This window comes from Ambystoma mexicanum, chromosome 1q, assembly GCF_040938575.1.
Source record: "Ambystoma mexicanum isolate Mex_15411 chromosome 1q, UKY_AmexF1_1, whole genome shotgun sequence".
In the NCBI taxonomy this organism is placed as follows: Eukaryota; Metazoa; Chordata; class Amphibia; order Caudata; family Ambystomatidae; genus Ambystoma; species Ambystoma mexicanum.
Genome location: NC_090922.1, coordinates 1,044,573,585 through 1,044,600,018, shown reverse-complemented (window position 1 = coordinate 1,044,600,018; position 26,434 = coordinate 1,044,573,585).

Genomic DNA, 26,434 nt, shown 5'->3' with positions numbered 1-26,434 from the left:
ATGCAGTAAAACACAAATTTCAACAATTCCACATAGCAACATATTTACTTCCATTTTAACTGTATCAAGGCACCTGTTCCCACAAAATGTCTGTATTCTTTCACAAATGCGCTTAGGGAAGGTGCACACAGGCTCGCACTAGCCTATAGGGCAAAACAGAAATGCAAAATTCTAGTGTGTGACAGTTTTCTCGGTCAGAGTGGGGCACATTTTTGGCCAATGTGGGCCACTTAGATGAGTTACTGTAGCTAGTAGTTTTGACCATTGTTGCTCAATAAGTATTTGTTAAATTTCACAATTTGTATTTCATTTTATCAAATAAATCCCCCTTGTGTACTATTGAAAAAGTCTGTTACAACAGCAATACATTTCCATTGGATTCGCAAGAACTGGTGCGTGTGCAAGTACTGCGTCATCATCTCATTTGTCTATTTTATTGGGGCATTATTCTTTTGGGACTTTTTTAGTGCTTGCAGCAGTGGGCGCGTGTATGCCGTGTAATCAAGTATCCATGTGCAGCAATAATTACAGACGCCGAGAAACCATTGCATATTTTTTACTGTTTTTGGTATTATCATGTGGCGTATGGCAGCTGCTCTGTCAGGAAGTATTCTTTTGCCATATTTAGATATTAGTTGCCCTAGGTACAGAACCTTAGCTAGACAGTATTGCAATTTTCCTATGTCTCCCTTGTATCCTTTTGTAACTAGCTAATTCAACAGTGTTACAGATTCTGCTCTACACTGTTCTTCGCTTTTGCTGCAAATGACCAAATCATCTACGTACTGTATTATCATGCTCTCTACATCAATATTTCCAAGATCTTCATGTAAGATCCTATTGAAAATGCTGAGGCTTTCAAAATATCCCTGCGGTAACCTGAAATGTTCTTATCTGTTTCCCCCTAGCATGAACGCTGTGAGGTACTGATAGCCTGGGTCGAGTGGGATTGAAAAGAAAGCGTTTTTCAGGTCCACCACCGTAAAGCATGTGGCCTCTTTGGGTATGCTGCACAGTACTGATGCTGAGTTAGGCACTAATGGGAACTCTTTCTAGATGACATCATTGAGTGGGTGGAGATCTTGTATGATTCTCCACGGCCCTCCTTTTGCTTTTTTCATCGCTGTGTTACATGGGGAGTTGAATGGTACTATTATTCCTTGTTTTAGTAAAGCACTTATTGTTTCTCTGATCCCTTCTTCCGCCTCCTTTGATAGTGGGTACTGCTTAACCCTTGAGGGTATGGCACCTGGCTTCAATTTTATTTTAATGCGGGTCACTTCATGCAATAATCCTAATCATGGGGACCTGTTGTTCAAATCTCAGGCAGGACCCTTTCCATGTCTTCCTCAAATATGGTGGGCGGTACGTTGACACTAGCCATGAGTGGATTGTGTATCTCCTTGTATTGGATCATGATGTCGCATGGTATACTTATTTCCATTATTATTTCCCCATCACTCTCACTATCCGTGAACAGCTCTTCATCAGTTAAATCGTGCAACATTATGTTTGGGTTTATGCATAGTACTGTTCTCCACTCGCATCCATGTGTGTCCAGTCCTATCACCGCGATACGTTTGCTTGAGACCTGAACCCCCTCTGGATCAATAGACAAAATGGTTCCTGGCACAAGGTCTGTAGTCACAATTGGACGAAAGATAAAGTCTGAGGGCACCCTCCATTCCTTTCTTCTTGTTATTTCTGGCACCACTGGATCTAACACTCTGATGCCGTAAATGTCAATGGGCACCCCTCTTACAGCAATTTCATTTGTCATAGTGCTGATCATCAACATTGCTCATACGGGGCATACTCCTGGGGCTGAACACACTATTCCCCGCTCGGTAAAAGAGATTGTCATATTTAACTTACTCAACAAATCTCTTCCCAGCAAATTGATTGGCGCGACTTCAAGATACAGTAAGGGTGCACACACTGTTTTCACCCTACTGTTATGTCAAGATCTTTTGTGTAAGGAACTTTTAAAATATCCCCAGAGAACCCCTTCATTTCCAAATTTCTTCTCGAGAGCGTAAACCGCCCTTCTATGAGACATGATTTTTCCGCTCCTGAGTCTACCATGAAGATAAACTGCTTGTTTCCAATCTCTGCTCCCACTAGTGGTTCCTCTTCTGCATGTAGGGTAGTGGATAGGACTGGACACGCAAGTTCTCTCTGTGAGCTGTCTTAATCCGCATATGTCTCAGTTCCTGGCACTGAGAAAACATCATCTCCTATTACTGCTGCGCTGCGAAAAGGTGCAGGTGCACCATTAGCTGATGTCGCAAAAATGTTATTGTTCGCATTCCCTACTGTATTTTGTCTGGCCATAGGCCGTTCCGCTCTCCTCTGTTGTGGCTGTTGTTGCTGGGGTGGCTGTCTCTGCTGCATTTGGGGCTCATTGTAATATTGCTCATTTTGCCTACCCCCTCCCATAGGTAACCCGTAGGGGCTACCCGGGTGTGGATGTCCGTACTGCTGTCCACTTCCCATAGGGGGCTGTCCTTGAAAGTAACCCACGGGTCGCATTCTACAATCTCTTGAGTGGTGCCCCCACCTCCCACAGTTCCAACATGACCCTTGTGGTCCTCCTCTCATCCCAAGCCCACCAAACCATCTGTTTCCCATGCCTCCGAATCCCCCTCTTGTTCCCCTGTACCCACCTCATCCCCTTGTTGGTCTCCCTTGCCTTTGGGGCCCTCCGTATTGTTCTTCTCCATCCCACTGTTCTTGTCCTCCTGCAGCCCATGTTGCAGCCTTTCTGTGCGTTTCCTGCTCCGTCATCCCCTTCGCTGCTTCTTTCAGTTGTTGTTGCTGCGTTCAACGCTGCGACCTTCACTGATTTATTCTGCACTAACTTTGCTTCATCTGCCAACCTTTTCTGTGCTATCTCCCTTTCTCTTTCTTTGATCCTCCTACAATGGTGCACAATTATGCTTTGAATCTCCCTTCTGTACCTCCTTCGGGAGCCCTTTTTTAATTATGAAATAGAACAAGGTGGTGGATTGATCCCATGGCGTACCCGTTTCACTTCTCCACAGGTCTTGCACCCAGAGGATGAATTGCATAGGCTCCTCCTCCTCTCCCATCGTGCACTGCATCACTAAGTGTAAATCTGGAATGTCTGGAAACGTTCGCCGCAATGCATCCCATACCTGTGCTCTTACGTTATTGAATGGTGATCCATCATGGCGGTCACAACTGATTGTCACTCCCGGGAACCCCGCGTTCACCCACACTGTGTCAGCTTGATCACCAACAGCGGACACCAACTAACTTTTTACATCCCCATTTGCCAATGGGACTCCTGCTGTGTTCTTTTCGAATGCCTGTATCTATCGCCCTGCCCCGCCTGAGAGTGGGGGGAGAAGTTTCAACAGGTTGTTCTTATCCATTTGGGCCTAGGGAATGTAGTGCGGCCTTCCTGCCCCTTTGTTTATCAGTGGCATTTGTAGTTTGTAGTTTCATGTCTTACTTACTGTCCCCTTCTTTGTCTTACTCACCAGCATGTTTCCTACTCGTTGTCTAAACCTGCCCTGCCATCTTGGTGGCGCCCTTTCATCTAGCTCATCGAAATGGAATGGCAGCGGGGATACCACCGCCGCTACCCCTTCTTCATATTCATCTAAATCGCTCCATACCTCCTCTACTTCTTCTTCCTGCTCCCTTTCCCCACGGTGGCTGTCTGGGGTTGTTGGTCGTATTATTTTCACAGGCTTACCATTTAAATGGAACAGAAACTCTCCCGATTGCCACTCCTGCTCTTGCCCTCTTGGTATTGGCGCTGACTGTGACGGTGCTTGCGACACTGGCGCCGATTCTCCTGTGACACTCAGTGGGGGCGTGAGGTTTGCCACCGCCAGTGGTGGCACGTCCCCTCCCCCTGGCAACATCTGGCCCCTATCGCATAACGCTCTTAATCGTGTTATTTCTATCTGCGCGTGTGCAAGCTCTCTCTCTAAGTCCCCAGTTAGTCGTGCTAAATTCACTGGTGGGGCGCTCGTTGGGCCGTAAAGCCCTCCTCTGTCATACGGGGGTGGTGCAGTGGCTGCTGCCTCTGCTGGGGTGGTCAGGGTAGGGCACGTGGGCACATACTGGGGCTCGCTGTATCCTACTGCAGGCCTTGTCATCAAAGGGTATATTTTAGTAGTATCATTCTCAGTTGTGGTTGTCGTACATTCTCCTCTTACAGTTCCACCTACCTCTTCTGGTGCTTTCTCTTTCTCAACCATTCTATCCATACTTACCTCACCTGCGGGCGTTATTTCCTCAAACATCCGCCACAAATATAACACTTCCCTCCTGTTCTGTAACTGTTTTCCCTTATATCTCGCCAGCAAATGTGTAGATACTAGACCCAGTACCCTCTTATCAAAAGACCCTCCCTCCGGCCATATGGGCGTTACGCTGTCTCCCTTTATTTCCATTACCCATTGATCATGGTACTTCTCGCTATACAAGGGGAGATGTTGGCAAATCTGCGCTAAAGGTGTTACTCCCCCCATGACAATACAATTTCCTGTGTGTGTGTGCACACAGACGCTTGGTTGACACTCTTCTCGCTTCAATGTTCTATGCAACCTTCTTCTTACCTTGTGGTACCAACACTTTTTTCAACATCCTTTCCCCTTTTCACCACTTACTGAGACCGTAAATTATTTCAACTATGGACATCCGTCATTTACCATTATTCAAAACATTTCCGTATACATTGCATTTTCAATTTTCTTAATCAACCTTAATTTGTTTTTCAAGTTATATGCACATAGACAGTTACTAACAGATCAACATGTAACACCTTGACACACGTGAAAACATAAAACGTCAAAACGCATAACATGTAACATATACTACCTGCAAGCTTTACCCCCTCCTCTGAATACTTTAGTTTGTTACTCCCTTCTCTAGTTTTCTCATGCACTCCCCACCTCTAACTCCCCTCTCGCTACCTTACCAAGAATTCTGCTCACACGGAAAAAAGAATATTCTAAATTACTACTCCGAGTCTACTACATATACGAGACTCCTACTATTTTCTCTTTATCTTCACTTATTTATCTGCACTGGACGAGACAATGCTACGCGGTCCCGCCTTCTACCCCGTTCGGGCTAGGATTCCTCATTCTTCTCTTACTTCTTTATATCCACAAAACCTAATGGCCATATAAAGGATAGATCAGAAAAGCCTCAGTATCATTCACACAGACCCTAACTTTCTTCTTGCCCGCTCTGTTACCTGTTCCCCTTCTTCCTTAGCCCTTCCCTTACCTCTTGGGAACTTTCGCAACCGATACTCACGTGTTCAGTCGGATGGTCCGAGAGTCACCGTTCACGGTCTATCCACAATCTGGTCTGTACCCCAACCAAGCCGTGGCCTGCCTCGGAGAACAGCTTTTTTCAGTTGGGTATTTAACCAGGAACCCTTGGACCCTTCTCGTTGTGCGCACAGGCTGGTCGACCGCGGATGCAATGGTTTTGCTGGGGGGCATCCCGGATCTCGCCGCACGACACTGCCTCAAGGCACCCTTCCCAAATCACGTCGTGGGGGGTCACCGAATGTAAGAGCCCTCCCCGTCTTATTCGTGCAATAAGAATAAACGAGACACACCCCAGACGGGGAATGAGGCCAAGAGAACAGGTTGCGAGAGTTCCAAATGTTTTATATAGATTTGGCATCCAAAGAACTCTGCTGCCCGAGAGCGCTCTGGCAAACATCTCAAATACATGATATTATAAAGAGAAAAATCGTCATAGATGACGTAATTAACATAGGGTACTAAATCGATGCAGGATTGGGTAGGCATTATAGGCCTGTATGTCTATGGAGTCACTGTCTCATCCGGATTGGTTGCTCCTTTGGCGAGAGGGTGGACATCCCGTGGTCCGACTGTCAGCGTCCAGGAGGGGTGAAGGTCAGGTCGCTGCGAAGCGGGATGGCCACTAACTAAGCTAACATAAGACATCTTAATGCAACTCTTCTGGAAAAAAACACAATTTTCAGACATTTCACTCTAGCCACCCACTGAAACACGCCGCCAACAACACATCCTATGTACCCACAGGTGTCCCGACAAAAACGGTACCTCACATTGTGGGTGCACCTACTTGGGCACAAAGGGAAAAGGCTAACCCACTGGTTACCCCAAGCCTTTCGGCAGAGCAGATTTTGCTCCTGTGGACAACATACAGATTTTGGTCTAGGGTGTCAAAGCCACCAAGGAAAACAGAGAACCCCATGCATTTCCAAAAAGAGAACACCTGTAGGAATCCACAGAGGTCTGACTTGCGCGAATCGCTCCAGATGTATTACCCACAACCCCCGGCAAAGTCTGAAATTTGGTGAAAAAACTGCAATTTTCAGACATTTCCCTCGCCGCCAACACCCCATGTCCTACCTTCCCGCGCTCCCACAGGTGTCCCAATGTAAACGGGACCTTACATGTGTGGGTGCACCTACCTGGGCGCAAAGGGAAAAGGCTAAACCACTGGTAACCCCCAAGGGGTTTGGGGAGACAGCCTACAGATTTGGGCCTACGGTGTCGAAGCCACAAAGGAAAACAGGGTACCCCATGCATTTCTGAAAAGAAGACACCCGTGGGAATCCACAGAGGTCTGACTTGCTCGAATCACCCCAGAATTTATTACCCACAATCCCAGACAAACTGAAAATTTCGTTTTTTCCACTAAATTTCAGAATTTGTCAGGGATTGTGGGTCATAAATTATGGGGCGATTCGCGCAGGTCAGACCTCTGTGGATTCCCACGGGTGTCTTATTTTTGGAAATGCATGGGGTTCCCTATTTTCCTTCGTGGCTTTGACACCCGAGGCCCAAATCTGTAGGTTGTCCACATGAGCAAAATTCCTGAAAATCTGCTGTGCGAAAATACTTGGGGTTACCAGTGTTTTAGGCTTTTCCACACATGTGAGGTACTCTTTTCATCGGGAAACCTGTGGGAACGCGGGAAGGTAGGCCATGTGTTGTTGGCTGCGTGTTTCGGTGGGTGACCAGAGTGAAATGTGCGGAAATTGTGTTTTTTTTCTGTAATTTTCCCGATTTCCCCCCAAACTATGGAATCTTTCCCTACATAGTTGTTGCCTGACCTGTGCAAATCATCCCTTCCTAAACTTGGAATATTGTCTACTTTCCAGAAATGTATGCCTTTCTGGCTTCCCATTCAGCTTTCTTACCCTTTTCTTCGATTCCGTCCACGCATGTCCTATTGGACAAAAAATGCCAAAATCGCCTACCTCTCACAAAACGGCTGATTAGCATATCAAACTATGTTATTTTGGTTTCCACTCAGTCTGTTCTTAAAAGCCTGGAAAATGGCAAATCCAGCACAGCAAACCAGTTGTTCCTAGCTCTTACAAGGAATACACCACAGGCTTCTTTGTACAACATTTTATTGCCATTTTCTGAAAAAAACCAAATGTTCTCCTTTTTGGTTATTTTCTCTCAGCCCCCTACAGAAAACTAGGATTCCTGGGTGGCGTTACGACCGCCTAGATGTGGGAAAAAAGGGGCCAACTTTGGCCGAGATATCTCATGTTACAAAGAAGTTACAAGGGATTGAATGGCAACATACAGAAATCACCAAAAAAGGCCTTAGCACTGGGGGGGGGGGAATACCCATGGCAGTTAAGGGGTTAAAACGGTAAAGCCCCAGATGAGATATCATTTGTAAGGTAGCTCAGTTAGTTAATTCTCCAAGTGCAGATTGTGCACAGGAATATGTAACACCTGTGTTCAGCACCTGGCTTAATCTTCCGGTGGGATAATAGGCAGAGTGAATGCATTCAGCTTTATTACTGTCTCGTTTTCTATTTGGCCAGATTTTCGTGCATTTTCTGGGTGGAGTTCGGGAGCTGAGTGGACACACCAGGACCCCCCTGTATTTCCCACTCCACCAGACAAATGCTGCCTTATTGCCAGCATGGATTCTCATGCTGGAAATAAGGAAAGGGATTCCTCTGGGATCTGCTTGGAAATGAAACCTGGTAAAAGCGGGCAAAGTCCAGGGGAAGCCATTGTCAATTCTGCCAGCAATCGCTAATTGTGTGAGGTATTTACACTCTTCCAAAGTGGAAAAGCAATGTGATTTCACCTGCCTTTTATGCTAAAATCTTCCATTTTGTGGCGGAAAAGTAAAAACGTGCGCCAATGGAAGTGGTCCAATACATTTAACATCACCCCAAATAAATGCCAATTCGTGATCAGAAAGAGTGAGCATGGCATGTCGCTGGTAAGAGGGTGTCCTATGCTTCTTGAGTGCGTTGGCAAATGCCCTTAATTGCCATCTCGCGTTAAGCAGGTGCTGAAACCCATCAGTGTGGATTGCGCAGTAATAAGTCGACAGAGGTATTTCAAATGGCCAATTTCGTTTTTTGGGTGACATTATCAAAGTGGGAGAATGTTGCCCAGCATGTGCCACTTTCTCTGCGGAGTGACTTGTGCCCACCCCAAGGAAGAAGTGTGAAAAACCCACAAGGGCACTGTGCCCTGCTCTTTCTCTGCATGTCTTCCCCACAGGGTGACAGATGTCGACTCAGGCATGGGTAAGTCTGAGGTGGCAAGCCTGTACCTTAGTTGATGTGGCAAAGGATTCCAGACTTCTGAGGGGGATAACAATAGTAGCATTGAGTTACATGCAACCTGACAGGTATGTGTGATAAAGTTGCAAAGCAGAGCTGTTAGTGGCCTAAAGCAGGAGACAATGTGTGCCCACCCTCAAAGGGTACGTACAACCAAAAGTAATAGGCCCCTCCCCCATCATGAATATAGTGGCCAGGCTCCAAAACAGGCTCCAAAACAGGGCAAGAATGCCCTCCAATCATCCATGCCCACGAGTAGGGTACCTCTTGTGCTCCAGGAACCCTGTTGAGCAGCCACTGCGCTTTCCAGGTGATACTAACTTTATTTAAAGCCAGAAGTCTAAAAGCTAATCGCTTAATTGTAGCTGGAAATTATCTCCTGGCGTGATCAAAATGTCTTAACCAAGTGAGACATCATCCCCTTCCTTTATAAGCAATATATGTGCTCTCGCGTTTCTTCATCTTCTGAATTAATGTTAGAAACAAAGGCAAGAGTTGTGTCTCTTGTGTAGGAATTAGGAAGGCAGTTGCCAGCCTCTGGCATAATATGCCCATGTTCTTCCAATATTGGCTAGCTGTTGCCCTCCTATGGCCAGGTAGAACCATCATGGCAGTGACTGGCAAATGCCTTTCCCCTGCAGACAGAAAAGCGGAAATAAGAGGCCAATTCAGGACACGGAACAAATAGAAGTTAATACAGACTGCAGCTGCCTTTGCTGTGTTAGGGAGAATACGTTGAGTGTTCAAGCAAGGAGGTATGTATTAAGCAAGCAAGCAGTGAGACAAGGGAAGGCCAGAGGTGCTCTTTGAATAATGTAACAGAGCAGAGGACTCATGCTCTGCCGTCCTAGTAACATATGAGAGAATCAAATAGATCAGGCTTTCCAGCAAATGTTAAACGAGAAAGGAACAGAGTCCAGCTCTGCACTCAGAATAACAAAAGCAAAGAAAGACTAGGCTCTGAAGCCAGCATGAGATGGAATAAGAGGAACCAGACACATCGTTAGAGGCTGGCCTGGCCCTCGCAGGGGCACTAGAGGGGCAGCCCACATAGCGGGCTGCCCCTCTGGCCACCCCCCTGGGCCCACATACAACCCACCTACTAGGCATCCCCCGGGTCCGACACATCCGGCAGCGGACCTGGGGAGTGCTTATAAGGGGGTGGGCTTGCAACCGCTCATCTTCCTTGTTTGCTGTACCTCCCCCCGGAGGACAGTCAAAGCAGCAACATCACACACCTGGTCCTTCTACTCCCATAACAGGGCTTACTCAGAGGTACAAACAAGATTTCCTCTTTCTTTGAACCCCCCATCTTTCTATTCCAAGAGACACACACGTCTCCTTGCCCCACACAAAAAAAGTAGCAACTTGCAGTTGGCAGAAAAGGCTTCAACTCCTTTATTTGGCAGGAGTCCACTTACAGGTGATCTGCCTCTTAACGAGCTGGCGTCCTAGCTGTGGCCCACTGGAAGTAATTGTTATTTCCTCTCTCTTACCATGAGCTCATAGTCAGATGAAAAACCCCGAAATGCAACATACAAAGACATGGGGCCTCATTACAACCCTGGCTGTCCCGTAATGAATGGTGCCGGTACGGGACCAGCACCGTTCATTACGGAATGCCTGATTACGAGGTCCACTAGCGGGACCCGGAACAGACATCTGGTAAAACCAGACGTCCTTTCCGGGTCCCGCAAGGGGACCAATGAGCTAATAACGTTAACGGGCCCATTATTAGCTCCATCCCCATTCCCAAATGGGAATGGGGAATGGTTTTGTGCATGAGGAATTACCGGGTCCCCCAAGGTCGGAATGACCCGGTAATTCCTCATTCACAGAACCCAGGATTCGAGCCCGGTATGGAGGCCCATGTTCTTTGCTGCTGCATCCTTTAATTTTCTTCTGTTTTCTTTTCTTCTTTTCTCTTGTTTTATACAGTGATATTTGTAATTTAATACGTACTGCTATTTTAATTCAAATTTTGTGAAAAGTCCAGTTCTTTGACTAAAACACAATAAATAAATAAAGCAATGCCCCCAAGGTGTCCCCTGTCCCCCCCAGATTTTATGTTTCTCCTACGCCCCTGGATAGCTCAGCGGGTGGAGTGCTCGCTGCAGTGACCTGGAGGTCGCATTCTCGAAAGGCAAACTCAGCCTTTAATTCTTCCGAGGTTGATAAATGAGTAACAACATCGATTGGGTGATAATGTATGTAACTATGTTCTATGTAAAGCACTTTGGCAAAAGTGCTATATAAATAATACATCATCATCATCATATGTCAGGTACAATTAGTTATTATTGTAAAACCATGGACCTTTTTGTGAATATCCTCCAATATGGAGGTATACAAATGCCATATTTTGCATGCACCAGATTGAAAAATGTCATATTTTCCATGTGTCTCAAATGTGCACATACAAAGTAAAGTCTCTGGCAAGCAGGTGTTTAATAGTTGCTATGGGCCTCATCACGAGTTGGGAGGTAATGCTTAAAATCGGCAGTAACGCTATCAGCGCCGATTTTAATGGTCCGTCAGATCACGAGTCCAAATACCGCCAGTGCCATCACAGCCGGCGCAAGTACAGCCGGCTGTACAAGCGTCGGCTGTAAAAGCGCCAGTAACCATTCGCGCTAAAACATAGCAATCACGAGTCTGGCGTAGGCGCAATTAGCGCCAGAAAAGCGGCAGACAACCCGCCGAAAATACCCCCATCAAAATGCGGGAGGTAAAAGAACGCAGGCCACAGCAATAAGTGCCCAGGTGAAACCAATGCAAATCAGAGGCCTACAAAGGACCCACCCATGCACAACACACCCTCCCCAACACCATTCCATCAGCAGGAGCAGGGAGGAGACTGCAATAAGGGCACAGGTGAAACCAATGCAAATCAGAGGCCTACAAAGGACCCACCCATGCACAACACACCCTCCCCAACACCATGCTGCCATTTGGATCCGGGAGCCTTGATGTGGACTTCTACCTGCTGCGCCTGGAGCTACAGAGGCCAGCCAACCAGGCCAGGGCCATGGGAGTGCAGGGGGTGGTGGGGATGAGGAGAAGGAGGAGGAGAGCAGCACCAGCAAGGTGGCTAGCCATCCCCAGGGTCAGGCCAACACCCTGGGCCCTGACTGATGGCCAATTGGTGACCGAATATCGGCTAGACAGGGCAACCATCACCCAGTTGCTGGACACAATCCAGGCTGACATTGGCAGCCGTATAGCCATGAGCACAGCAGTACCCCCACTTGTCAAGCTTATGTCTGTGCTTCAATTCGTCGGGACTGGCAGCTACCAACACACCGTTGCCATGATGCATGGCATGGCCCAGTCCACATTCAGTGCCACGCTGGGACAGGTGCTGGATGGACTGTTGAATCATGTGAATGAGCACATCGCATTGCCAGCCACACAGGCACAGGTGAACCAGCTGAAGGGTCAATTCCATGCCATTGCCCAAGTCCGGAATGTAATAGCAGCCTTGGACTGCACACATGTAGCACTCGTACCACCCAAGGCACATGAGGCAGCCTACAGAAACCGGAAAAATGACCATTCCCTGAATGTGCAGATGACATGTCGCCCTGACCTCACCTTCAGCCACTGCTGTGCCCACTACCCAGGATCCACCTACGACTCCATGGTCCTGCACAACAGTACCCTGCCAGCGTACATGGAAAGGCACCGAGGGCAAAATACATGGCTGCTGGGTGAGTACAAATGTATACCGTAATGCATGTTAATCCAAATCTGATGGGGCTGGTCACACACAGTGAAATCACTGAATGGTAATAGGCAGCACTATCAGTGCAGCATTTCCATTCAAGCACCTTGAACGAGAAACCTTGGACATGTCCAACACAGCAGAAGACACCCATTCAGGATGCAAAATACATGTGGCATCACAGTGACATATGGAAGGCCTACCGCCACAAAACCTCCTCTGCGAGTAGCACTATGGCTCCCCACACTGACACAGTACAGACATCCCATCCTGCCCACCCGACAGTCATGCAGATGTAACACAAAAGTCGGCACATCCACAAAAGCACCACACATAAGTAGTCTGATTAATGCCAATGTACATCCCACAAACACTGTCCCCTGATTGGCCAATGAAATGCCTGGAGAACAGTACACAATAGTGACAACCAGAAAATGCAACAGCAGCCAAAGGGAATGGCAATGGCACATGAGGTAGCCACTTCTCGCATGCACAAGCAGATGGAAGGGTGCCCTTTCCCAGTGACAAGGGGATGAGTACTGTTACATTCAGAAACAGAGGCATACCAAATTGTGAGTACTTCATTGAATCAATGCTGCTCGTAGCACAGCACACTCCACAATGTTAGTGACCAAATGACAAGTATGGCAAAATGACACTGATGACTGAGCCCTGTACACCCACTGAACTTACCTCCTCCCCAAACCTGCTTTCTCCCTCCTGCAGGTGATTCTGGATATCCCCAGTACACATGGCTCATGACCCCTGTGCGTCATCCACACACTGCAGCAGAGCGGGCTTACAACATTGCCCATGGTCGTACACGGATCTGCGTGGAGAGGGCATTTGGACTGCTGAAGGCACGCTTCCGGTGCCTAGACCGTACGGGAGGGGCATTGATGTATGCACCTGAAAAAGTTGGAAAAAATTGTACTGACATGTGCCATGCTGCACAACATCTGCTGTCGCAGGAATGTGCCACTGCCCCCTGATGCACCTGAGGATGGGAGTGAAGGTGATGACGTTCCTGAAGGTGTTCAACATGCACAAAGGTTTGGGCTGAGGGAGGGGAGGTTTGCCAGACAGGGCTTTATTAATGTTTTTTTTTAATACGGGTGACGGCTACATTTTGCACTGGTCACTTCTAAATTAAAGAGCACTTAATCACAATCACTACTGTCCATGCTTTGTGAATTTTGAAACGTGATTTATTCTCAGTTTAACAATCCCCCCTCCCCCCAGTGAACACCCAGCACACAATCCCTCCTCCCCCAGTGAACTCCCCACAACAGTGCAGGTAGGTGCATGTTTGTTTTCAGGGCACCCACAACGATGCCATGTCCAACTACGATGGTCGTGGGCGCTTTCCATGTCCAGGCCCCTCTGGTGTGCGACCTCAGGTGGCGCATTGAACGGCGCCTAGGAGAAGGCTCAAGGGATCCCTCCGTAGGTGTAGTGGAGGTCGATGGGACTGACCCTGTTGCTTGCATATGCTGACGGAGAAGGTTGTTCCCCTCCCTTGTCTGCTCAGCAAGTGCTGATACTGCCTCGCACAACTCCCTCACCCTTTTACCAAACCCTGTCAGGGCTGAGGTGCATTGCTCCACCACTCTGCGTGTGTGCGCATTGTCTCGCGCAATGTACTTGCATCCATGGCATATGGATGCACTGATGGCCTTGATGGGCCGGCTGTGCACTTTGGCCATGGATTCAACTTTGGCCTGTTTGGCCTTGATCACGTCCAGTCGTCCCATCACTGCTGCCCCTGTGACAAAGGGTACCCCTGGTGTGGCTAGTACCGGCCTGCCACTTGTGTGCTGTTGGGGGGGGCTGCATGGGGACATGTTGCCGGCTGGGATTGGGCTGCCGGGCTCTGAGTGCCGGTTTTCAGGGCTGCCATATGATGGTGTGTCTTCATCTGACTGTGGTGTGCGGACACGAAGCACATGCACAGGTGGGGTTTGTGCTACCTGTGTGCCTGGCCCTGGGGTCCCCTGTGGTGTGCCCATCCCTTCAGCGTCACTGCTTCTGGGTGAATGCAGACGTCCTGCCTGATGCGCACGTGGAGGTGTCACTCCCACCTTGGGCTCCGATCCACAGGTGACTCCCTCGGCATCGGGGGTATGCCTGGTGGCTTGGGGCGAGCTGGCCGCGGACTCCCTGCGGACACGTGGGTGCTGCAGCGGTCTAGTTGGGCTGCGTTGTGGTGATGTGGGATGTGGCCTGTGTCGGTTCCCTTCCGTGCGGCCCCTTTGTGGGGTGGTGGTGCTGGTCAAGGCACACTGCCTCGGGCGCCGTGAAGGTGTGGCCTCCTCCCCATCATCTTCATCCTGTGAGGTTTGCCGTGTGCCTGTGGGGTACATAGAGTGTGGATTGAGTTCAAGGCAACCTACATAAGTTTCAAGCAGTTCATGCCATCAAGTGGGATTGTAGACAGTATCAATTATGCATTCAATTTGCATTTTGTACAGTCACCATATGGTGATTGGTGTGATGTGTGAGTGTGGGGGTACACTGCATGGGAATGTTTGTGTGACAAGATCAAATGCGGGGTTGGGGTGCACTGCGCTCAGGGTCCTGGGGGTGTATTCTTGCACACTCACATGGCTATGGATGTCTGTCCCCTACCCCTTCTATTGATGCACTGCATGTGCCGGGTAGTTGAGGCAGCACTACGGTTCAATGGACCAAGGGGTCACTTATGGGTGTCTGTAGTGCCTCACACGCATTTCTTCACATTCATTCACTCAGGGTCTGCATGTGTGGTACTTTCAGTTGCATGCATTTGGGGTGGGACTCACCTGCAGTCGGATCAATGCCAGTGCCTGCCTCCGCTCCACCAATTCCCTCGATGGTGCCAATGTCAATCAGGGCACTCATCTTCTCCTCCCAGGGTGTGAGTTCGGGTGGGGGTGGTGGTGGCCCTCCTCCAGTGCCCCTGCTTGCACTCCTTTGCTGTGACAGGATGCCTCGAACTCTCACACGCAAGTCATTGAGCCTCTTGCGACAATCTTCGCCATCCCGGGCCACGCACCCCACTGCAGTTACCCTTTGGCTAATGTTGCGCCAAATCTGTTTTCAGCGCTGGCCACTGGTCTTGCGCTGCTGCAGCTCCTCATGGTGGATCTCTGCCTCCCCCACCAGTACTGCCAGCTCTTGGTCGCTAAATTTGGGCTTCCTCACCCTGTCCAGGGCAGACTTGCCCCTAGTGCGCTCCTGTGACATGATTCTGTCTTCCCAGGGGTGGATGGCTTCAAGGGGCTGTGATATCCGACGGATTGTGATTTCCAAGACGGCTGCCGCTTTGTTTCCGTTCCGGCGGTGACGCGTTTCCCACGTGCTAATAGCGCACGCTCATGGCGCGGGCTATTAGCACAGTATGGCGGTAGTGCACGGTGCACCGGTTTAACGGGTTTGTGGCATGTTTACCCATTGAGCGCTCTTTGCGCTACCGTCATGTCCCTGTGCGCGTGCACGAAAACTCGCGATCTGGCGGACTATCCGCTGAGGGGCTTGGCGTTAGCACTATTTACGCTCAACGGGAAAACTGCCGCATTACCGCCGAACTCGTGATGAGGCCCCATGTTTGTTAATCAAAAAATAGGTAAGCAATGGAACTTTTTGAAGAAGCAAATTCCTTTGTCCATACAAAGCTGGTTGATCATGCTCCTCTCTAGTGTTTGGCAAATTCGAACACTAATGAAGCTATGGCTAAGCTCTCCTCTTCACACCTATCACACTCCCCTACATCAGCAGCTAACCAGGCCCAAAGTATTGTAGTCTATCAGATCGCAGGCTCTCCCTTTAGGATTACATGCTGCCAAGTATTTCTGCCAAACTCATAAAAAGCAGGTTAGTTTTCAGGATCCATGTACTTTCAAACAGCAAGCATAAACACTACAGGCTATGCATATTTCCTTCCTGCTAACCCATTAATGACTCCCCTCTTTTCTTACAAAGTCATGCGCAGCAAGCCCAACAGAAATGGTACAAAAAAAGAATATAAGACCACTTTACACTACATTACGTTACCTGGCTAAAGCGGGCTACGCTCCTCCTGGGTGATATTAATCACTGGTGGGGCGACAGATTAGACAGCAAAGCGTTTGAGCTACAGAGTCTTAAATAACATAAACTTTCAAGTTATCAACAGTGACCCTACTACAGACAAAAAGCACATTCTAGACAGGGTGGTATCCAATAGTTACAAGTCATAACTTTAAACTTTAAAAAGATACTAGCTCATGAACTATCCATTCACCTCGACAAAATGATGGTTGAAACATCTAGTATGGACTCAGTTGGACATCTTGTCTCTTCCTTCTCAAACACCTTGCTGACGATGTTGGAGAAAGCAGCTCCCCTTCAACCAAGACTACTAAGAGATAACGATGGTCAACAAAGATGGTTCGCTCCTCATCTCATCATGTTAAAAAGGGAGACGGGCAAGTTGTAATCACTTTGGTTAAAACACCAATCCGATGAAAATAAAAAGGCTTTGAAGGAGGTAGACAAAATATACAAAAGTAACATTGTAGAAGCTAAAAAGAACTATTACAACCTGGACATAAATCAGGCATCTAACTGCACGAAAAAACTTTTGAGATCCTTAAACTCATTGAAAAGCCTAAGGCTCTTCAGGCCCCCTTCAAACCCACGATTCAAGACTCTATAACAGTTCAAAATGCCTTTGAAGCTAAAATAGTAAACGCAAGAGAGAAAATAAAAAAAACTTGCATAACCTTGCTGATTTAAACAAATCTCAGCCTCTGGTGATTGAGTCGGGAAACAGCCCCCTTTTCTATTAATCTCCAATAACGGTGCTTGACATGCAGAAATTACTTAGAACTATGCGACCAACATCTTGCCCTGAAAACATTTTGCATCCCAAGATAATTCTAGAACATAAAGATGTATTTTCTCCATTCCTCACTAGATTTGTGAATGCATCAATTAGAGATGGCAGGATCCCTTGCTCAGTTAAAACAGTATCTGCCACCCCATTGCTGAAGAACCCTAACCTTGATCCAAAGGATCCTGATAACCTTAGACCAATCACAAACTGTCACTTCCTCCTCAAAATCCTGGACAAACTTGCTTGCCTGCAATTTCAAATATTCATGTAATCTAACAGCATTCTCTACTACAGACAATCAGGCTTTCGGCCCACTACAGCACTGGGACAGCATTAATTGACCTTCAGTCCCATATGCTGAAAATCACACAGAAAGGAAAAACGGGGTTGCTGGTTTTACTGGATCTGTCAGCGGCCTTCGGTTTTGGGGACAATGACCACCTCCTTCACTCCTACATCATCTAGGGCATTGTTCTGAAGGGGCTGTTAACTGGTTCTATTCCTTCTTATCAGATAGGGAATCAAAAATCCAGTGGGGACCAGCATGCTGTCCAACAGCCCCAATATGGTGTGGAGTCCCCAATGGGGTAAGCTTCTCTTCTGTTCTGTTCAACATATACATCAGGGCTTTATGTTCACTTCTAGACGAGTTGGGTATTTTCTTTGTTTTTTTTTTTTTTATTTGAAAAACTACAGTTTGAAATTGTGTTACAAACTTTTGTTTCACAACTGCCGAATTAACTTTCGAACCAACACCAACAGATCAAATCAGAATCAAACACATCAAAACAATCTAAAAAGAAGAAAGAACAGAGGCGAAACAAAGAAGGAAGGAAAATTTGACATTAAATATCTGTTTTCAAAATCATATCAAAATAGTTCACAGTTGCACAAACAAGTTGTGTGCTGTGACCAGAGATGATCCTAGCCCACCACGTCTCCATGCCATCATCCAGAGGTGCAAATTGATCCAGATGCAGCGATCGCTCGATAGTTGTTCGCTGACATTCAACTAGTAGATGTTTAGTGGTTTCTATCGAAGATTCACAAAAACGACACAGATTGTCTTTTAAGGATGGCTACCTTCTTTGCCATAGGACTTCCTTGGTTTTTAGGATGTTGGCTCGAAATCGTAAGAATTGAGCTCTGTGATAGCGGGATGGGCAATGTAAAAGGTAGCAAGCTGGTTCGTTAAGTTTCCTAGAGTCATGATCCATCACTTTTGTTGACTTCAGCTTTTTTCTTTCGTCATTATTGATGCTCCATGCCCAATAATCAAATTTCTTTTTTGCATGTTGTGGCCGAAGTAGGAGTTCTTCATTGCTGATGTTTGCTGCAGATAGATACACCACTAATTTGCAAAACCAAGTATTAAGAAGATCAGACTTTTTTGGCATCTGGTTGAAAGCAAACAATTTGTATGCGGGTGCCGGCGCCTCCAAGGACATTTTACACAGCGTTGCTAATGAGTTCCATACCATTTTCATTTGTAGGGAATTAATGGCTAGTTCATATCTCACAATAGCAATAGGAGTGGACTGTGGGAGCTTCAAAACCCTCCGCCAAAAGTGACCTTCTAAAACCTGCCAGGTTTGCTCACTTATATTCCAACCTGCAATGGCCCCGAAGATCATTACTGGCACCACTTTTTGCTGATAGAATTTAATGACAGGTTCCAGAGAAAATTTACCGTAGTTCCTGTTAATTTTTACAGCTTGCAGTGTTAATTTCTTCATCTTAGAAGTTAGTTCTGTCACCCATTGCTGTTCTCTGATGGAATTATTGAATTGTATACCCAAGTATCTTATTGAGTCAACAGATGAAATAATAGTTTCTGTAATTTTCCACCTAAAGGATTTATCCTTTTTTCCTTTGACATTTCCAATTGAAACAATCTTTGTTTTTGTGGTGTTTATGGTTAGTTCATTTAGATCCATATATTTTTGCAGACCTGTTAGTAGCCTCTGCAGCCCAATTTGCGTTCGGTCCATCAGTACCAAATCGTCCTCATAAACGATACATTTGATTGAGGTTTGGTTTATTTTGTGGGAGAAGCATGGAATTTGCATGAGAAAGGTTGGTAAGTCTGCCAGAAACAACTTAAATAGCTCTGCGGCTAAGGGGCAACCTTGCTTGACACCTTTTTGGGTCATGATGGAGTTGGTAAGCAGCCCGTTGTTATTCAACCTCACTTTGATTGAGGTATGGGCATGTAACGCCAGTATTGGTTCCAAGATAGATGCAGGACAGCACCACTTCCGTAGTTTTGCCCGCAACAGGTTGCGATTTACACCATCAAAAGCTTGTTTCAAATCGATAAATGCAAGATGTAATTTGCCATTTGATTTCATGGTTTCCAATTTTAAGATTGTTAGGATGAGTAAGTTAACATCAACCCCAACACCTTTTGTGAACCCAGTTTGCCATATGTCATTTATTAGCAAGTTTTCTGCCCATTTGGCAAGTTTGATGCGCATCTGGTAGCTTTGAGCCAAATAGTTTTCCGATCGTATATAGCAGGGGAATTTGGCGATAGTTGTTTGGGTCGTCCCAACTGCCCCACTTATGAATCGGAACGATAATCGCAGTCCTCCAGGAGTCAGGCAATTTTTTAGCCAATCTGATTTTAGTGAAGAGATTTCCAATAAAAGCTGCTCACTCTTTTGGATATCGTTTTAGGTCGATATTTGAAATCAAATCTGGCCCAGCAGCGCGTGAGTTCTTTAGCGCCTTGATAGCAATAATAAGGTTGTCGTGTTCCATTAGCACGTCCCATTGTGTATCCACAGAGCTAGGCGTTGTCACATCATTACCATCTGAGTTTTGGAAGACCAAAGAGAAATGCGATTCCCATATGTCGCCTGAGATGGTGTTTATTACATATGGGATGCTTTTGACAAAGTCCATATTCAGTATCTTCCAAATATCACAAGTGTTCTTTGTCATGATTAGGCGTAACATGTGTTCCGCACGATCTTGCTCTATTATTTTTGCCTGCGACCTTGCCCAATTTCTATACCGCGTACGTCTAGCTTTTATTGCTTGTTGAGCCTCGGATTTTGGTAAGCGTTTCTTTAATCGCCTTAAATCTTTCCGCATTGCCTTTTTCTCATCGTGCAGCACCTTACAATAAATATGTTGGTGAGACCGACCTTGATTTTGAGACCCAACTCCAGGCATTTTGAAGGCAGTCAGCAGGGCAGTATAATCTGCCCCATGATTAGCTGGAATGTTCATAAGCTTTGTGCTGAGCCCTTGGATCTGGTTGTCGCTTAATCGTAGAAAATTTCCACCTGAATTTACTTCCAAAGTGATGTTACTTGAGCAATCTGGCAAAGGCATTTCCATCACCATGCAGAGTTGTAACAGGCAGTGGTCAGTATATTTCATTCGTTTTATTTCTAATTCAACAATCATGGTTGCAAGATTACTTGAAATCCATATGTAATCGACAATGCTGTTTGTGGATTCACGATGCCACGTTGGCTTAGCAGGGATGTCTCCTTTAGTTGTTCCATTTAGCATGTGTATATCACAAATCGACATGGCAGTCTGCCAACAGCTCTCTCTATCGTCAATCAAGGCGAGAGGGACCAACTGATAATTCCCCGAAGAATTTTCAAACCTGAACCAGTTGCAATTCAAGTCCCTGCAGCAAATCACTGATATGTTGGTGTAGGTCAGCATTGCGACGTCAATTAATTCAGCAATTGCGGATATAAAGATGTCTGACCTGATCTTTGTCGGGTTCCAGTAAGTGTTTATAATCAGAAGGTATTTTCTCGCGTAAGCTTTTTTGTCCGTTGTTTGCATGATTGTACCTTGTACATATGGATTGGGATTTTTAGACTCAAGCACGGCCCATGATCTTGATATCCTCACCATGGTTATAAGGCCAGAGCTTGGACAGCCCTTTGCATTTTTTACTGCTGGATTTAAAATTACAGTAAATCCATCGCAGATGGGAGGTGAGCAGAGCCAAGTTTCTTGCAAACATATAATGAAGACATTTGCTAGCGGTGTTTCAAAATCATTAAATAAGTGCTTGTATCCACATGTGTTCCAGGAAATGAAAAGGATTGAATTGCTAGAATTATTCAGTCATGGCTAATGTTGGTTTCTAGGCCCATTATCTTTGGTATTTTTTACAGCAGTTTTTCTTTGCGGGACTTGATGTGATCTTGAGGACAGTGTGTCACACATCGATTGTCTTAGAGCAGCCGCATCAACTGGTTTCATTGGTTTCTTAGATCCATCTTTGGAGCATTCAGGTCGATTTGAAACTTCACAATCTGGTTCAACCAGTATTTCGAAACCAAAGAACAACAGTTCATCACTTGTGTTTAAAAGCTGAGTTGATATGTAACAAGACCTGGTCTGAAAATTTTTCAGTAGCATACTCCACGATTCGTATATCGTCAGAGACGATGGTTCGCAGCGAAGGTACGCACTTGAATAGTTTCAAAATGTTCGTTCGGTTTAAATTTACTTCGGCTTCGTCGCTTTGGATGTTTTGTAGTCGCAACTTGCGGCAGCCGCTTTGCTCTCTGCGGTTAGTCAACTCATGCACTCGACTTTTAAAGTGATTACATAGGTTGCTTTGATTTGAAGTAAATTTAGGATTCAACTGTGACACCACTGCTTGTGCCTGGAAAGATTTTTCTGAGCCTCTCGAACCTCTTTGCCTATGCGCCATCGTTGGTTTTGTTTGTTTTGCCGCGTCCTTATTTGGACTCGCATCAGAGGACTGAGAGGGGGCAGCACGAGAGCAGGACAAAATGTCTGCTACATCGTGCTCATCTTGCAATGAATAGGTGGACAGATAACAAAGATTTGTTGATGTAGAGACAATTGTTATGTTACTAGACTCCGACTCAGAAATTATTCTTCTGCGTTTCAAGGCAGGTTTGAGTTTGGCCTTAGTTGGAGGAGGGCAAGCCGCTCTTTGCAATTCAGCATCTGTCTTTGACTTTTTGTTGTTTTCTTTCCGTTTGAATAGGCTCTGTCTTGGTGGCGTTGAAAGATTCCTTATAAACGCTTTAGCCTTTGAAGTGCCAGCTGGTTTAGAGCTTTTTGAAAGATTTTTTGATGATCCACAACCTTGTTTCCCGATTGATTTAGTAGCAACCAGTGATGGCTCAGTTGACATAGCTTTGGCAGGGCCAGTAAAAATGCCAAAAGACGAAAACTGGCCATCTGGGGCTACAGGTTTTGTTTGACGTTTCTCCAAGAAATTCTCAGTGCTGACGCCTATTATAGATATTGCTTTCGATTGAACTACAAAAGGTCCTGCACAAGATTCATCAGCGATAAGAGAAATTGCAGTAGGAACACTAGGCAAAGACTTCGCTCCTTCAATCGCGATTTCGTTGTTAGTATTTTTTTTGTTTGGATTTTTTTGTCTAATTTTATCATTAGAATTTGGGGAATTTCTCACAGTTGTTAAATTATGATTATGAGATTTAAAGCTCCCAACTGGACACGTGTTAGTGCTGTTATGACAGGGAGCGACCTTCTCACATAACATGTGGCATTGGCAGTGTTGTGATTGTTTCATCAAGTCAAGTACGTCATTGACAAGTTTCTCTTGTTTTTGGCTATTTCGACGGGCTAGGTCTTGGTGCCGTTGTTGCCATTCAATTGTTGATTCCACTTCTCCCTGGATCATATTTTTGAGATACACGTTTGATGTTTCCACCTGACCCATTTTTTGGGTTAGATTCGCTAAAAGCGCACCTTGGTCTTGTATCTTTTCACATAGAGCTTCATACAATTTGACAAAAGGAATCATCGCCAAAGAGGAAGCGGCTAAGACATTGTTGTGAATTTGCATCGTGGCAGCCGCCGAGATACTTGCTTTCGCCGGTGTTTGCCCGCTTTTATTTCCCCCACTTGGCGAGAGACTTGATAAGTCATTCGATTGAGCATATTTTTCATTCATCAAGTGGCCTTTCCTTGTCGTCTCAAGGCCAGTAGTTGTTTTGTTCCTTTTGTTTTGCACTGTCGGAGTGCTTGTAATGAGTTTAGTGTGCTCAGATATTAAGGATGAGGTCCACGTTTCAGGTTTTCGTGTATTCGTAATCACAGAGTTTTATTGCTTGTCTTAGAGCCAGAGGGCATTGTTAGTCCCAGTGATGATTGACCAAGCTGTTGGGTGATATCATCACGCTGTTTCTCCAAGGTGGATGTTGTGGCCAGACCATGTCGGCAATCAAGCTCAGGCCGGTTATTAGCCGTACTCAATATCGGGTTCTTCACATGTTGTAATCGTGGATTTGGAGTCAGCAACGATGATTCACACGGAATAACTACAGACTTATGACAAGTAATTTGCTCTGGAAGGTCAGGAGACAGGAATGAAGATGACTTTGCGATTTTATTTGCATCGATCTCAGTGTGCTTTCGATTTGCTGATGCATGAAAGCGTAGCATCTTGTCTTCAAAAGGTGCCATTCCGGAATGAGTTGCATGACATTGAATCTGATGAAGGTTTGTTGATGATATGGCATCTGGTAGCTTATGAATAGAGGCTTGAGCATTGCCTGACATACAGACCTTCGCCTTGAGTATAACAGCTTCACATATTTTGTCGTCATGCTGAGCGGTGGCTCTTACAGATCCATTAGGTTTGGTCACAGGAGGACAGGTATCATTGTCCTTGGCCGATGCCTGTCCCGGCTCGCTGTGCACATGGCCAGTCAGCTCAGAATTATCTGAACATTTTTGGAAAATGTTGGTTTCTAGACTTGATAAGGGAATTTCAGCATGCTCATTTGATGCAGAGACAACATGAGACGCTGCCATCAAGTCGGCATCCGTAATTTCAAATGGAGAAAAGAACGTTTCCAGAGAGATGGGGCTCGATGTAACTTCGTGGGGTGCACAGATCGATTGTGAATGTGATAATGGCGTTAAGTTGGACAAAGATAACAACCTCAGTAGTGGTGGCAAAGGTGCAGACTCCTGGGCGGGCTCCTGTTGCAGGTCTAGTGCGGGGAGACCATTGCAATCATATTTGGGGGATACCACAACGTTATTGAGTGGTTCCATGTTCACAGGGGTTGCGTCCGATGAGCCAGTTTGGTCAGGGTGCAGAATTGAACTTAATAGAACAACCTCTGCCCCCGCAGGCAATGGAATCCCCCCCTGCACTCAACATAGGCGCTGTGAGCGTAACTAGCACGTTGGATAGGCCACTGCTAGTTCTGACAGGTGATTTCCTTGAGAGCTCACTTGGAGTAGCCAGAGTCGTCAAGGTAACAGTTTTTTTGCTTACCTTGCCGTTAAGTATTGCAACCTTTTGTAAGGCGGTCCAAGGATTCAGCATGCGACGCTGCTGAAGTGTTTTATGGCGAGTCTGCGGTCCAGTTTTCTTGCTCGTAGGGTCCGTCATGGTGCGGACTGGGGCAGACTGGGAAACTCGCCACTGAACTCCGCACCGCACTCCACGCTGACACGGTGTTTAAATAATAAACATAAAGCTAGGGCTCTGGCAGCAAAGTCACGTCGTGCAGCTCCTCCAAGGAAAAACAAAAGCAGACTGGGGCAGACTGGGAAATTCGCCGCCGAACTCCGCCTTGGGTATTTTCTTTACAAATAACGCTGATGACAGTAGTCACAAAAACTACTGGGTATTATACATCAGATTCCTCGATTTTCCTCTAAGATCTACCATCACATAGAATCCTGGGTGCCTATAAACTGGCTCTCCCTTAATGGCAAGAAAACAGAGCTTCTAATTTTTGGATCACCGCATGCCTGGGAAAGACGGAGCCCTGACTTCAAGAGCTTGTAATTGGAGATAACATCATGCCCATTCAGAAAAGGTGAACACCTTAGGTATTCAGCTGGAGGCTTCCCTGAACACTGATGCTTACATCAACCAGTTGACCCCAAACTGTAATTACCATCTTCATCTCCTCAGAAATATCCGCCATTATATTTCAGAAAAAAACAGTTCACATATCGCCCGAGCTACTCTAATTTTAAGGCTTAATTACTGTAAATTCCTTATTGATTGGAGCTTCAAATTTCAGCGTAAAATAAATGACAGGTGTTGCAAAACGATGCAGTCTGCATCGTCAAGAAAGTTTCAAGACGTAAAAACTTATCAAATCACATAGAAAAGCAACATTGGCTCCCTATCAAGGAACGCATCATTTTTAAAGTAGGAACCCTGGTCCCTGGTTCACAGATGTTTCTATGGAAATGCTCCTGCTTACCTTAATTTCTTAATTCGACAATATCGTCCACCTATATCACTGCACTCTGCCACCAAAATGCAGATAATTTTCCCAGACCACAGACGTGTAAACGGACTTGGAAGATCCTTTCCAGTAAAAGCAGCTAAAGTTTGGAACTCACTCCCCATTGCATTGAGAACTAAACCCGACCTAACAGCTTTCAAGCAAACTTTCAGAATGTTGTTGTTTAAGAAATCTACTCCTCTAATTATGGTCCTCTTGAATCCTCATTGTCCCGTTGTTGATGTTCGTCCTTCTGTGTAAATGTTTGGTGCCCCGATGCCTGCGAGCTTGCAGCGCATTTAAAATTAATAAAAAATAATAATGGCAAGAGGAGCAATTCTGCAGAACAGCCAAACTTTCTTGACCAAACTTCATGTACATTACATGATACAAAAGAGAAAATACCACCAAACCCCTCTAACCAAAATAATATGAGCTAGAAAGGGATAGGTGCCATCACCTAGGATCAATAATTGACTCGGAAGCATTTGAAAGTTCCCTAAAAGCTTTATATTGGTTACAAAAGGGCTTGGGATTGATTGATTCAAGGGTGGTAGGATTCGGAACTGTATAGCAAGCCCTCTGGTATCCCTTCAGATACCTCACTTCCTTTAGGATCATAGCCCTAAGTCTTTCGATCTCTACTTGAGTTTAGGACCACCCACCAGGTGGATCAGATTGCCGCTAATAGTATCTGGGATTTAATAGCGTTCCACTCATTTGATTCTTGGCCTGGTGTCTTTCTTGGGTGTACTTAGGTTCAGGGTAGCAACTTGGTCCATCTGAACTCTGATACCACAACCTGCAACCTTTAGGTTATCTGACAGTGTTGGGTGTCGGACAATACAAGAAGAGACGGATGCCAGGGTTCTTCCACCTTTCCCCTACAGTCTTGTCCTGGCTGTCTAGCCAATACATTGGGGTACAACGTCCTTTCATGGAGGGAAGCTACATTGGGGTTTGAGCTATGGAATCTGTCCACAACTCTTTTTATCTTTGACCTTATTTCTGCT